The sequence below is a fragment of the Ceratotherium simum genome, chromosome 2, assembly GCF_057802395.1.
Source record: "Ceratotherium simum simum isolate JZ-2026a chromosome 2, ASM5780239v1, whole genome shotgun sequence".
In the NCBI taxonomy this organism is placed as follows: Eukaryota; Metazoa; Chordata; class Mammalia; order Perissodactyla; family Rhinocerotidae; genus Ceratotherium; species Ceratotherium simum.
In genome coordinates this window covers 29,965,678-29,980,296 of record NC_141901.1, presented here as the reverse complement: position 1 = coordinate 29,980,296, position 14,619 = coordinate 29,965,678, and the positions used below count along the sequence as shown (strand labels likewise).

Below are 14,619 nucleotides of genomic sequence, written 5' to 3'. Positions count from 1 at the left end.
GGCCAGGCTCAGAAGGCTAAGAGTTTATTCCATAGTACATCAGTGGTGTGCTGGCAAATAGTTAACAACAGGCTCTGGGGGATGGCGGATAGCCCTGCTTTGTAGCGTTTGCTGGTCTCTAAGGTGTAAATACTCCCACCAAGGCCAATTTTAAGCTTGCAAGTGATATCACTGAATGTGGAGTTGGGAAGAGACATATAATAGCACATCATTATATAGTGGTTCCACCATACAAATACGATAGATATAAATAACCTCATGATTATGGATCACAGTAAAATGTAGCAAAATAATTAGGAAGTGATGGGTTTTGAATTTTTGTTATCTTCATTTTTAACAAAATTCATTTCGTTGTAAATTTACATAAATTTTACTAATGACTGTGTTTAACAACCGGCTTGCAAAATTCCTTGAAACTTTAACAATTGAGTCTGATGAGCTGATTCTAGTGGGCTGGTGTACATGCTTCTCTGATTAAAAAAATTACCTGTCTCTAGGTAAATGATCACTTTCGCAAAGCCTCTGGCCCTTAGGGGAGAAATCTCTGCAGCCATTTCCTGGAAAGCTGGCTACATTTACAGAAAGCGCTCAGTAAAGCAAAGTCAGTTGTGGTAGCAGGCTGTGCTCATGATTCAGAGGGCAGACCATCTGGGCCAAATATTGGGAAGGCTTCGGGGCAGCATGACCATAACCCAGCCAGCAGTGATATTTTGCTATGAGAGGACCTGGAAATTGTACCATGGGGCTTCAATAATTCTGCCTTGGAATTCAACTTAAAGAAGATATGAAATGTATTCATTATGCTATGACTGCTTACTTATCGTGTTCTTTTAACTGAAGTGGGAGGAGGGGATTTGACTCTAGATCAGTAATAAGAATTTTACATATTTATTTTTGCTTTAAGAGTACATTTTAGCACCATTTACTGAGGTAAAGCTGTCTTTGGTAATTTACTCATTCATTCATTTTTTCACATTATTATTGGGTCCCTATGCTGTGCAAGTGTGGCATTACACACAGGGTATTCAAAGACAAGTAAACTGGCCCCTTCGGTCTCTGAAGTCACAGTCTAGTGGAGAAACAAATACGTAAAAAAATCACAATTTAACATATGAATATTTTAGTACAGAAATAAAGTGTTATGTGAGCAACGGAGATGAACAACTGATTAGAATTTTTAATAAAACTTTCCTTAAAAAAACTGAGGGACTAAGTAATAGTTCAAAGAAATATCCCACCAGGTGCATGATGAAGAAAGGATCCAGGATTTCAGACTAATTTTATTTCCTGCATGTATTCCCTGCTTCTGTCTTGGTAGAGGCCCCTTTGGTTGTGGCATCTGAGTTGTTTAGGCAGCACCCTTGGTAGAGGTGGCTCAGTGCTCAGTGCTCTGACCTTGTTGGGACTCAGGTTAGCCCTAAATCATGGCACAGAGTCTAGCTAGCTAAAGAAAATGGGATGATTTCAAGGATACAGAGAGCCACAGCACAGCTGTTTTGGAAACCCAGGGATGTCTCTCTATTTCCTTCTGTAAAGGCTGGGCCTCTACCTTCTGCTTCTCTCTTGTCTTCTCTGCTCCCCCTGCTGGGTCATGTCGTCACTTGACCTTGCCCGTGGCCCGTAAAGGCTGCCTGAGCCTCCTCTGTAGCACTGGGACTCTCCCTATGCTCCCCTCTCCCTATGCATCCCTTTGACCTCTCCCCTCAGTGCTAACCCTTGAAGGGTTAGGAGCTCACTCCCAGTCCAGGGCTGGGAAAAGACACCCTGTCCAGAGCATGAGTGCTTAGAACAGGAGGGGGTGCAGGCAGGAATTCCCCAGAAGGAAGTGTGGGTGGGTGGGCATCATGACGTATGGTGGGCAGGTCCCGGGAAGAGCTGGGGGAGTCAGTCAGCCCATGTGCTGGGCACAGCTTCACTGTTTGCCACCGGCGGAGCTTGAACAATTGATGGCTCGTCAATGAGTAGTGGTTTTCCTCATCAGGAGGAAAACTCGCCCTCCCTGCTTTTTCTGAGGACCAAATTGAAGGAAGAAAGAAGCTTACTAAAGTGGGGGGAAGACAACTAAGCAATGGACAAACGTAAGGTTGCCACGGGTATTTATCTGCGAACATTTTCAGAACTAGCTGCAACAAGGGCAGGTTCGGAGGCAAAGCACAGAGGGATTTCCATTCAAAAACGGCGGGTGGGGGAGAGCGGGCGAGACTGGGCAGAGCAGGGCCCGAAGACTCTGGCGTGGTTCTGGAGGCAGGTGGGGCCTGTGTGTTCTGGGCGAGGCCCCTCCCTGCCTCCCGCCCATTCAACTGCTGTTTCTTCCCTTAGTCCCCCACCTCCATCTCGTTCCGGATGAGAACGGCAGAAAATGGGAACTTCTGCTATTTTGCCCTGGCTTATTCTTCCCTGAAACAAGGGCTCAGAGAGCCTGTAACCTGCTTGAATGGAGTAAAGGAGAGAGATTTAAAAATTAATGTCCTAGGGTGGGCCCGGTGGCATAGTGGTTGAGTTCATGTGCTTCACTTCACTGGTTCGTGGGTTCAGATCCTGGGCGCGGACCTGCGCACTGCTCAGCGGGCCATGCTGCGGCGCTGTCCCATAGAATAGAGGAAGATTGGCACAGGTGTTAACCCAGCGCCAGTCTTCCTCAAGCAAAAAGAGGAGGAGTGGCAACAGATGTTAGCTCATAGTCAATCTTCCTCACCAAAAAATAGAAAAAAAAAATTAATGTCCTAAACTAGTATCCAGGCCCCTGTTCTCCCTTTCATGGTCAGGAGACTTAGGAACCGAGTGGAGCTGGATCATCACTGATTCCATTGAGGAAAGGCTGGGAAGGCAGGAATCAACCAAAATTCTAGGACATGGGATTATTTCTGAGAAAATGAACTGTTAGAGATCTTTATGGACATAGCAGTGTTTTAATTGAGTGGCATGGACTTGCATCACCGACGCGGGTCTCTGTCCCTCCAGATGATGCAGAAGAACGTGGGGAAGAAGAGAGTGGCAGTGATGGGAGCTGGGATTGGGGCTGGGGGGGCCATTAAGTGCTGCTTGGATGAAGGGCTGGAGCCCACCTGCTTTGAGCCCACCTGTGACGACCCTGGGGGACTCTGGAGATTCCAAGTAAGTCTCAATGTTCCTGGGATGGAATGCAGTGCACATCCAATCTGCAACTCGACAAATGTAAAACAAGAACTTGCTGTGAGCTGGAAATTGTGCTCCCTGTGGGGGATAGAAAGATAAACAGGAACAGTTCCTCGCTTTCAGGGTTTATGGCAAAGGAAAGAAGATGTCGATACGGATCATTGCCATACGAGAGAGTGCCCAGTGCTGAGCCAGGGGTCCTAGAGGTGCTGTCGGTGCACTGGCTGGTGTGGAGGCGGGCAGCCCTAAGGCAGGAAAAGGCCCTGGAACAGGAGATGGGAACCCTCTGCTGAGCAAGTCTCAGAGCCCCCGTTTCCTAATCCGTAAGAAGAGACGAGTAATCAGTTCTTCATAGGTGGCCTCTGTGAGAATATCTAACCTAGTCATTGGTTACAGAGTTGGTATGCAGCAATCTCTCTCTCTCTTCTTTTCCTTAGTCATCATGTTTGGGGAGGAATTTTGGTGCCACTAAAACCTTCAGAACAGGCAAAATATGTTTTACGTAACTGAACTCCAGATCAGATAAAGTCCCTCTTTGTCTGTGAAGAAAAGCAAGACTGTGTGATGAGTTTCTCAAGAGTACTGTCTTGTACATCAATATGGGCTGGCAGGCTTGGGAATGAGTCAGTAGGAAGAATCAAACACACAAAACCCTTACAAGCCTCTGGCCTCCTGGAGAACTGAGGTCTTGGCATGTCAGAATCAAAAGTCAGATGAAAGGAAGCACTGGTCGATGCTCTGCCTTGCAGGCATTGGAGAAATCTAGCAGCAGAGTAGACTTGCACACGCCTCTTAAAGCACAATCTTTCTCCACTGCATTATTCACCAGGAACTCATTGGGGGTGTTTTCCTTTACTTTCTAAAGGAGAAGTCAGAAGAAGGACAGCCCAGCATCTACAGATCTGTGAACATCAACACTTCCAGGGAAATGCCCTGCTTCAGTGACTTCTCCGTTCTGATCATTTTCCAAATTACATGTACAGCTCACAGCTCCTGGAGTATTTGAGGATGTGTGCCAAACACCTTGACTTTGTGAAGTACATCTGTTTCCAGGTAAGCTTGAGGGTCTTTTGTTGTCTTGACCCTTGAGAATCTGATGAAGGCAATTGTCACCTCTTTCTAGAGATAGACACATAAATATAACACTTTGTGTGCAATTTCAGGGGATTAAAACTTGGTTTAGAAACACTGACTATTAAATTAGCGGAAATATAGTATTTATTTGCAAAAGCTCTTTGCCTGTATGGTGGTCTCTTGCATATATATGCATACATCAACCACATGACTTTCTCACTTGGCATTTTCCTTGCACAAACTCAGACTATCACTACAATCCTCTTTGCAGAGGGGTCTCTTTCCAGATTAAATGAGTGAATGCATTTGGACCACTTACAACAGTGCTTATCATAAGATAAATACTCAGTAACTGTTAGCTACCATAATCATCGTTATCATCATCATCATCATCATCTTCATCATCATCACTTTTCTAGACTCATAGAAACTTACATTTGGAAAGGCTATGCCAGCCTTATCTCTTTTGCAATTCATTTTTTGTGATGGTTGGACATCTAGTCCCTGCTTGATTACCTCCCACAGCAGGTTGTTTACCACCTCACAGGAGAGTCTGATTTAGTATTAGGTAGTATTTAATGTGTCTGTGGCATAAATCTCTAAAAAGACAACTTTTGGACATATGTCCATATATTTACCATTTCATCTGTCTGTTCATCCATATGGTCATCCATTTGGAAGACTTGAAATCAAAGGTGTATTGCTTGATATATCTGCTTCATAAGCTCTATGGCATGAGAGAAAATCAAACCACTGGTATAAAGGAAACCAAACACCTTACTTATTACCCATTTCGTAATTTTCAGGGGCATTGTGGAAGAAAGCTGAACAAGATCATAAAAATCTCACTGAGGATTTTTAAATATAGGAATATCTACAAGAAAATGATTATTCAGGGTCCACTTTCCCTGGAATCTGGGAAATAAACTGAATGACCTCTCTTGGTCCAGGTGTGGTCCTCTAGTTTCCGGAAGGTGGAAGGAGATGGTCACGTGACACCCTTGTTTGTCCTTTTGTTCTCAGACAAAGTTGTACAGTGTGAGGAAGCCTCCTGATTTCTCTCCACTGGCCAACGGGGCGTTGTGGCGGAAGCTGAGGGCGAGCAAAGGCTGTCTGCCTTTGACGCAGGCGTGGTCGGCAGTGGCCGTCACAGTGACCTCGTTTACCACTTCAATTTTTCCCAGGTATGTAGCTTTCTCATCTCAGGGGATCCTAAGGGTGGATGGTCTGTGGTTAAGTAAAGTGGATTTAAAATTCCCTTGATAATTGCATACAATAAGTCATTAACCCCAATAATGCAATTAGAATAAAACCTGACTTCAGTGGGTTTTTAAGTTTTATAAAGGAAAAAAGCCTGTTATAATCAGAATGTCTGAGTACAAGCCAGTGGCACTTAAGTTTCAACAAAAGAGAGGTATCTGTTTTACCTGTGTTGTCAGGCCACACCTGGAGTGTTGTGCTCTGCTCTGGTGCCCCCTTCAAAAAGAGTGGTGACAAAAGGGAATATAATTAGAGGAGAACAACCAAGATAGTAAAGACTAAGGCAAATGCAACATCGTGAATGTATAAAAACTACAGAAGCTGTTTAGCCTGGAGGAAGGTGCTTGTTGTGGGTGAGAAAGGAGCACGATCACTATCTTTGACTGTGATGTGACCATCATATAAAGGATGGAATCACGCTGTGTGTGTTCTTGTTGGGCAGGACAAGAGCTGACAGGTAGAAGATTTGGGGAGGTAGACTTGGCTCAAAAGAAGAAGGGATTTTCCAGCAAGAAGTCATGTCCCAAAATGAAATAGTCTTCCTTGTGAAGTAGTGAGTTTCCCAATTCAGGAGATGTTTAAGCAGAAACCAATAACCATTAATGAGGACTTTTTAGATCAGTGGCTCTCAAACTTTAGTATGGTAGGAATAACATGGAGACTTTGTTAAATCACATTGCTAGTTCCAACTCCCTGAGATTCTGATTCAATGTGTCTGGAGTGGGGCTCGTGATTTCGCCTTTGACAAAGTTCCCAGGTGCTGCTGGTCTGAGAATTGCATTTTCATAGCAAGGCTGTATTAATATATAATGCAAGGTTGGACCAGGTGACTCTAATTTTCCAATTTTGAGAGTCCCTAATGATAATCACAGAAGAAACATAGAAGGCTGTATGAATTTGGGTATCACCAAAGTGAATTTGCTCCGTAAAAGTTGTATATATAAGTGTATATATATATAGTATATATAATTGTATATATGTGTATATAAAATAACTTCGTGTGCGCTATGATAAATCAAATTTCTGTTAATATCAGTTGTTTGTGAATCATAAGAGGACCATTGGAAAAGAATTTGAACGTGGTACTATATATAGATTTTGGTTTTAAAGTGGTTTACTATGAAACTGTGCAAATGCAATGTAATAGCTACAGTAAGCTTTGCATTTCCTGAATCTAAACTGCTATTTTCCATTTTTTTCTTTGCATAGGGATTGAGAAGTTCAAAGGTCAGTATTTCCACAGCAAGGAATAGAAGAGTCCGGAGGGATTTATGGGAAGGAGAATCCTCGTGATTGGCTTTGGGAATTCTGGCGCAGACCTGGCTGTGGAGGCTCAGCCACGCCGCAAAGCAGGTCTGTTTTCTGAGAGTTGTGTCGTGTTGATGTGGGAATTCTCCACCTGCTTGTGCAGATGTACAAACCCAGGATAACTAGGATTCAAGACTTCTGCTTATGGCTTTCCACTAAAAGCACATATCTACACACAAAAGGCAGCAGAGGTTTGAGGGTGTTGGCTGGGCCGAACGGATACTCAGTAATCATGACCAGAAATAGTCAGCCCTTTTGCTCTTTGTCAAGATCTCTGCTAGTTAACACATCTATACTGTGGAAGACTACATGGTCATTAGGAAAAATGAAGCTTGAGTATATGTGCAGATATCAGATGATATTCATTGAAAAAATCAAATTATAGGACTGTGTGCCTTTGTGATCCCATTTATAGAAAAAAATGCTATATACCTGTAGTGGTACATGTATATACAATTTTAGGAAGATCCAAAAAACCATTAACAGTGTCTTCCTCTGGGGATAAAGAATGGGTGTGGGTGTGTCTGTGTGTATAAAATACTAGTGAAACAAAATAGGCAGCAACTTGGATAATTAATTCAGACCCTCGCTTTGCTATCCTGACTGGCATGATTTAGATATATCTCTACAACCTACAAAGAAGAGTCGGGGGTGGGAGGCTTTAGAATGATCTAGGTAGGTGACTTAAATATTGCAAATTTTCCAAATAATTATTTAAAATGCCACTCACTTTGAGGTCTGTAAACAATTTTTACACACGTGCAGTTGTGCTTATTTAGTATGGTTAACAAGGTGCGAATAGATTGTCGCTGGAAATGTGCTGGTAATCGCACAATAATCGAGTTGTACACTGAGGGGAGCTAACATACCTAGGTAACCCATCTAAAACAAGAGTCGGTTTTGTCAATGTACAAGCTCGCCCTCTGCTGGCCTTTCTGGGAAAATAGCTGTTTTAAACTGTCTTCTCTATGGTCCAGATCATTCCCTCATTCCAGGAGTATTTATTGATCACCTGCTGTGTGCCAGGTGCATATATATCATCACACATGATACTTGGGTGTCTGTTGTATGATTCTATTTACTTTTTTGTATGTTTAAAATATTTTCTCATTAAAAATATCCAATTTAAAGAGGAAAAAAGGTCAGAAAAATAATATGATAAACAAAATTTCATATTTTAAAGAAATTCTGATAGTAGTTGTTTGGACAAATCAAATGGGGTGAAGACATGTAATAGATAAAATATCATAACATTTTAGAACTGGAGATGACTTAAGAAATTATTTATTTCAACCCCCTGTATTTTAGAGCCAAAAAAACTGAGGTTCCGAGACATTAACAGCTAGTGTAGAGGCAGGCAGAAAATTAGAAAAAAAGGCCAGTACTAAAAGTTAGATCATCTTTTTAGTGGATTTGCCACATTTTCAACCCAAGAATAAAAGAAATAAGTTGTTGCTGGTGTGTGTGTGTGTGTGTGTGTGTGTATTTTTCGTGTTTAAGCAATGGTGATTGATTTGACAAAGGAAACACAAAAGAACTAATTTAAACTGTTTGTATAGAGCTGTATATTTAAGATTAATCCACATGGAAGTCAATAGACAAAGACATCAGAGAATGGATGAGAACACCAGGGGGTGAATTGAGAAGTAAAAATGAGGAAAGCTGATCCCAGTCCTTTGCAAGATGGAGGATTTAGGAGCTCCAGCTGAGAAAGTGCTTACACTGCCCCCAAGCTGGAGACTGGCAGAGTTCAGGAGACCAAGGGGGTGAGAGGGCCCAGGCACTACTGGGGAATCTGATCTGATATGTAAGTGATGTTGATCTTAAGAAGCCTATAGATTAGCAGGAAACATATAGTTACACCATCGGAAGATAGTGAAGTCTTGGTTTACCTAGTCTTTTTTTTTTTTCAAAGAGGAACCCACACTAAAGTTTGGAGAAGAGTTGAAGGCGTTTGTCTCTTTCAGCCCTTCTGTCAGTTCACAGGACACCATCCTCAGCAGGATTTCAAAAGCAGTGTCGAGGCCTAGGTCATTTTCCAAAGAACCCACAAGAGGAGGAGGTGTTGAATGACAGGGAAGGGGAGGAATTCTGGCTCCTGCATAGTTTCCAGACTGATACATTCTTTACCCCGTGAAGTAGATCACAGGATTCTGTTCTTACTGAAGAGGTCAGGTAACTTCTGAGTTCTTTTTCCTGCCCCACAACGGCCCGACTACCCCACTTTGAACACACTCTTACCTTTTCTGGGTGTTTCTTAGCACCAGATGAGGGGTCTGGATCTTGCCCTGTGTGTGGGATGAAGGCTAGTCCCCTGGACACTGTCCTTTCGGCTTTGCTTTAATATCATCAGGAAGATCATGACACATCTATGTTGAATAACTGGACAGAGAATAAATTAAAGATTCAATCATGCAAACTATGGTCTAAAGCCTCAGAAAAGATACTCATGTTACCTGTAGGGTGCATTTATTTTGTCTCAGCTGATGTGATTGATTCTAAGAACTGGAAAGGACAGACAGACTTCTGTGCATTATGACCCATACACTTCACTCATGAGACAGGATCGAAGATAATCGTCAGAATGTATTGACCTTTATTTTGTGGATAATTCTAACCATGTGTTGTCTTATTTGTCAGGCCAGAGCAACAAATTAGAAGGGAAATACTGCTGGCTACGACACAGTGACAAGAGACATGATAATGAACAGCACAGGGAGGAGACATTAAAAGTGCATTGTAGCATTTGAGCGGTAATTAAGGTGCTTAATGAAGAGAGTGAGCAATAAAAGAAGGTTACGTTCATTATGAACTGTTTAAGAAATGGAACAAGAGTGTAACAAATTTTAGAAATATTTTCATCGAAACTTTAAGTAAAAAGTAAAGAAATTAAAAGTAACAGAAGGATTTCCTTACCTGTGTACGTTTCAGTGTCCTCAACATGCTGATTACATGGCAGTGCCTGGTAAGTGAAGCTTTGCTGTATATACGCAATCACCAGCACGTGAAGTTCAACTAAAGATCTCAGCCTCTGGCAAGAGCTGTGTGCTAGAGCTGAGGCTCACAGCACAGAGAGAATGAGGAGTGGGTCATTGTGATAAATAGTTGATCCGAGTTTGAGCATCAGGATCGAAGTTGAGAAGGGGACCCTCACATTCCAGCGTTTATCTGTGCCTCTGTCTTGCACTAGTGTAGATAGCTATGTTTAAGGGTGGAAAGCCAGATGAAGCCTTTTGCACTGGAGGACCAGAACTTTGTTTTCCTGGCTTTTTACTGGCTTCTTAGTTTGGGAATGTCTTATAAAGGGGGAATAAAGGAAGAGGAAGAGAAGAGGAAAAGGATGACCCTGGAGTCTTAACATTTCCTAAAGAACATTTTCATCTCATCTGTCGAAACAGAAGGAAGAAAGAGTGCCCAATAAAGTTTTCTGGAACAAATAAGTGGATATGTAAATGAATAAATGAAGAGAGACAAAGACTAATATGAATCATCTTCCCTGGTTTTATAGATTTCTAAAACCTCAAGTGAGTGTCCATGACAACCTTCCCAATCACATCATTTCTGGCAGAACGATGGTCAAATCCAATGTGAAAGAATTCATGGAATCAGATGCCATTTTTGAAGATGGTAGCAGGTGGAGAATATTGATGTGGTCATCTTTGCCACAGGATATACATTCTCATTTCCTTTCTTTGAAGATGCTGTGACTATCATTGATAACCAAATATCCCTATGGTATCGTGTATTCCCACTTCATTTGGAAAAACCAACTTTGGCTTTCATTGGTTTAATCCAGCCAGTGGTGATACCAGCAACAGAACTCCAAAGTCGCTGGGTCACCTGCACGTTAAAGGCTGTGGTATGAATTCCCGTGGTTTCTTTACTACTCCTAGGCACCCTGAACCAAAAGAGTATTAAAATCAAGTTTAAAGGACTGGTCAGTTACAACCAATATTACTATTCACTACTTTCTTTTTTAAAAAATATTTCCACTTTCCAGTGAAATTTCATTTTGCTTAATAATATACAATATTGCTTAAGAATAACAAGGACAGATTTTCTTTTTTTTTCTTTTTAGAGAATTTAGCAAGGCCTGAAAAAGAGAAGTGGGAGAAAACCAGTTATAACAATTTTACAAATGTGAAAGCCTTCCCTGTCCATGTACTTGCTTTCCGAGCTCTACACACAGCACAAAAATAGCCAGAATCAGCAGCCAGAACCAGCATCGCACCAGTGCTGTGAGTTCCATTTAGAATTTTTATTAAATTCTTCCTGGGATAAGATTTCTCCTTGATTCTTTTTCATTCCATCTATTCTGTGGAACTAACAGCAATTGAAGAACCAGAGAAGGGAAAATGTGCCTTGTTTTTTGCCTTGTTTTTTTTTTTTGCAATTCTGGTTAATAATATGGGAATAAAAACTCCTGTCTTTATTGCTAACAGGGAAAAGTTGGGTATGCATTTCCTTTCTAGAACTCCTCTCTCAGGTCCTGTTAATCAGCTGTGGAGAAGCTCAGCCCCAGAATTCTCACTCTTTTACTTTCTGGAACTATAATCTATCTTTCCCTAGACCCCTCCTAATAGTTATATGTTTCCTCTCACAGGCAGGAACAGGTTGTTCTCTGCTGAGGACATGAACGCTGACGTTGTCTGGAGAAGAGAGGCTGTGGGGAAAAGATAGGGCCCTCCACCAGCAGGCAATTACTGCAAACAGGATTTGTGGGTTCAGCCGGGTGGGGTCAAAGGAGAGGGAAATCTCTGAGTTAGATTTTAGACGTAATTTCTAACATCAAGGTGGCAGCTCCAAGGAATGTTCAAAGAAAAGATTGAAAGCTTCTTGTTGAAGACACTTACTCTGTCCTTGGTTTTAGTATCAGGTATAATTTGATTATTCTATAGGCCAAGAGAAATTATTTCATAATGTAGAAATGATAGAAACAAAGGAGAAATTCACTTATGAAACAAATATCTGAGTGCTTATCATATGCCAGGAACTGTGGTAGTCAGATGGGATAAAGGTATCAGTAACATAATTCCCACGCACAGAGGACTCCCAACTGATGGTAATTACATGCTTCTTAACTGAAAGAATGAATCTTCACAGAAGCTGAGACTCCAAGTGTGTCCTAGGAGAAATTCTGAAGGTGGGGGGAATAATTTTAATGCTCTAATCAGGCAAAGACCTAAGGCAACTAGATATTTTCTAGACTCTTTTTTGCCAACTTTTCGCAGACTTCTGTATAGGTCCATTTTTAGGTGCAGTAAGAAGGAAAATAACCTCAACACTTAGAACAGGATAGAAATATAGCCAAATTCAACCTTTGGCAGCCAGATTCTCCAACTCAAGCCTTAGTTAATTGCAGTAGATATTTAAGTAAATGTCCACTTCTCCCTAAATATTTGTTGAAACCTGTGTGGAGTATAAAAAGGATTACAAGATCTGGTCCTTGCCCACAGACAGGTTACAGCATAGTTGAAAACACAAGCCTCCACGTGCATGAGACTACACACGCGGACAGCATACAAAGTACAGACAGGCGTGGTGATAGCAATCAGTGAGGGCTCAAGTGGCTGGTGGGAATGAATTTGGGTTAGAAGGGAGGGACTCGAGCCTTGCCCTGAAGTTAACACTTGTCTATGCAAAAGGAAAGGAGAGGCTGCACACCTGGGGTCAAGTGTGGCCTCAGAAGCTGCAAAGTCATCAACAGTTTCTCTTCTCTCTGCACAGTCAAGGAGAGCCAGGTGGTTTGTTTTTAGATGTACTCAGAACCCTTAGCACAGGCTTCAGGAGGATCAGATCCACTGCATGGACAAAGTCGCCTCTTTCCAAAATGAAACCCAGTTTGCCGTCTCTCTTATCCACTGATCCCAAATTAGCTGTGGCAGTTTTCTTTGGACCATTCACCCTATAGCAGCACCACCAGCAGGGACTGGGGAAATGGGATGTGTCCCAGAGAGCCATCCTGACCCAGAGAGAGCAGATTCTCAAACCCATGAAGACTCCGGGTGGTCCCTGAGGACTTCACCAATCTCATAGGCCAACCTGGTTCCAGTTTCTCTGTGTCAGCCTGGCCATCTCGGAGTTCGTGATCACCTGCTATGAATGTGACAGAATGGAGCAAAGGCTATAGGGATCCATGTCTCTCTTTCCACCTCCCAAGGCAATCCCTGATGGCTTTGCGTGGCTTAATTCCCCTCACATGGCTTGCTCCCAGATCATAGATCACTAAGAGAGGAGATTTGACTGGTTGTTGTTGTCTTTCTCATCATTATTTATTAAGTGCTCCCTGTAGACGTGGAACTGCACTCAGCAATGGTGCTCATCCCGCACTGGTTGAGCTTCAGTTAAAAGATATGCACCTAATGGAATTCTGTTTGAACAGCATCTCCATTCAGTAAGAACAGTTAGATCACAGTTGCTTTGACCAACTCTCTCTATATGTCTATTTATAACAGTGGAATTTGAAAGAAATCTTTCCCTTTAGTATGTTGTTGGATCATTGTGTAGTTACAATTGCTCAATATTCAGCTAACGCATAAATAAATGAACCTTTATTTATCTGCCACATGCTAGCCACTTTTCTAAATGCTTTATATGTCATTTCATAAACTTCACAACAATATACGCGTGGGAAGATTTTTTAGTTTCTTTTTCTTTTTTGTTTTTTGTGAGGAAGATCAGCCCTGAGCTAACATCTGTTGCCAATCCTCCTCTTTTTTCTGAGGAAGATTGGCCCTGGGCTAACATCCATGCCCATCTTCCTCTACTTTACATGGGACGCTGCCACAGCATGGCTCGACAAGCGGTGCGTCGGTGGCGCCCGGGATCCAAACCTGTGAACCCTCGGGCCGTGGAAGCATAGTGCGCGCACTTAACCACTGTGCCACGAGGCTGGCCCCATGAATTTTTAGTTTTTTTGATGGAAAATGTTAGCCCAGATTGCCCAAGGTTATTAACTAATGGTTCAGCATTTGAACCCAATTGATACCAAAGCCAGTGTTCCTTGCTGTACATCACGCTATCTCCCATTCATTTTCAACTGATGTTTTTCAGGAGTTTACATACTGGAATATTTAAAACTATTTTCTTTGTTGCTGATTGCTTGCTGAAGCAAGCAAATTCTTATGTTGTACTTAGGCAAAAAGATGTATTTTTCTAAGATGATTATCAATATTTATAACAGAATGCCTTGTTGCAGTTTGTTTCTTCCATATAATTTAGAAATTGCATATTACAATGATGTGAAGCCAGAAATATTTTTCAATCACACTATATTTCCTAACATGAAAATGTTTATCATCTCAGTCTATTTAAAATGTTTCAATAAAAGAATGTACATTTAAAGAATTTTCAGTTAAAAGCCTTTCTTTGAATGATTAGTATGGTATACATTATCAGCTCTCAATTTCTGGCTCACAAGTGGAATCTGAGGCAATGATAGTGTAAAATGTATTTTAATACCATAAAATATTTGAAAAAGCATCTATAATTCCACCAATCTCACTGTGAGATTCATTACTGTTGTTCAACAAATATTTCTGGTTCTCTCTAGGGTAACATAGTAGGAGTTAGCTTTCTTGCCCCTTTTGAAGTTAGGCATGATGATGTGACTTGCTTCAGCCAAATAAAAGTAAGTAGAAGTGACATATTTCACTCCCATGTAGAATCTGTAAGATCTAGTACCAACCCCATCTTTCCTCTGCTGAGGTTGAGGAAGCAGGTGTGGAGATGGAACCTTCTTCAGCCTGGATCCCTGCGTGATTACAATGAGCAGAGCCTGATCGTGTAGCGTGAGCTCTTCTTGTGAAACACTGATAGACGGGGATTGTTTGTTACTGTAGC

At 41.8% G+C, this 14,619-nt stretch overlaps 1 pseudogene across 1 annotated transcript; it reads left to right on the top strand.

The window, feature by feature from the left end:
- The first annotated feature begins 2,922 nt into the window (after positions 1–2,922).
- Positions 2,923–12,190, top strand: LOC147917799 (flavin-containing monooxygenase 5-like; annotated as a pseudogene). Its single transcript, XR_015553622.1, has 5 exons — positions 2,923–3,114; positions 4,001–4,188; positions 5,233–5,393; positions 6,679–6,822; positions 10,856–12,190. The product of XR_015553622.1 is annotated as a flavin-containing monooxygenase 5-like (transcript).
- The last annotated feature ends 2,429 nt before the right edge of the window (positions 12,191–14,619 follow it).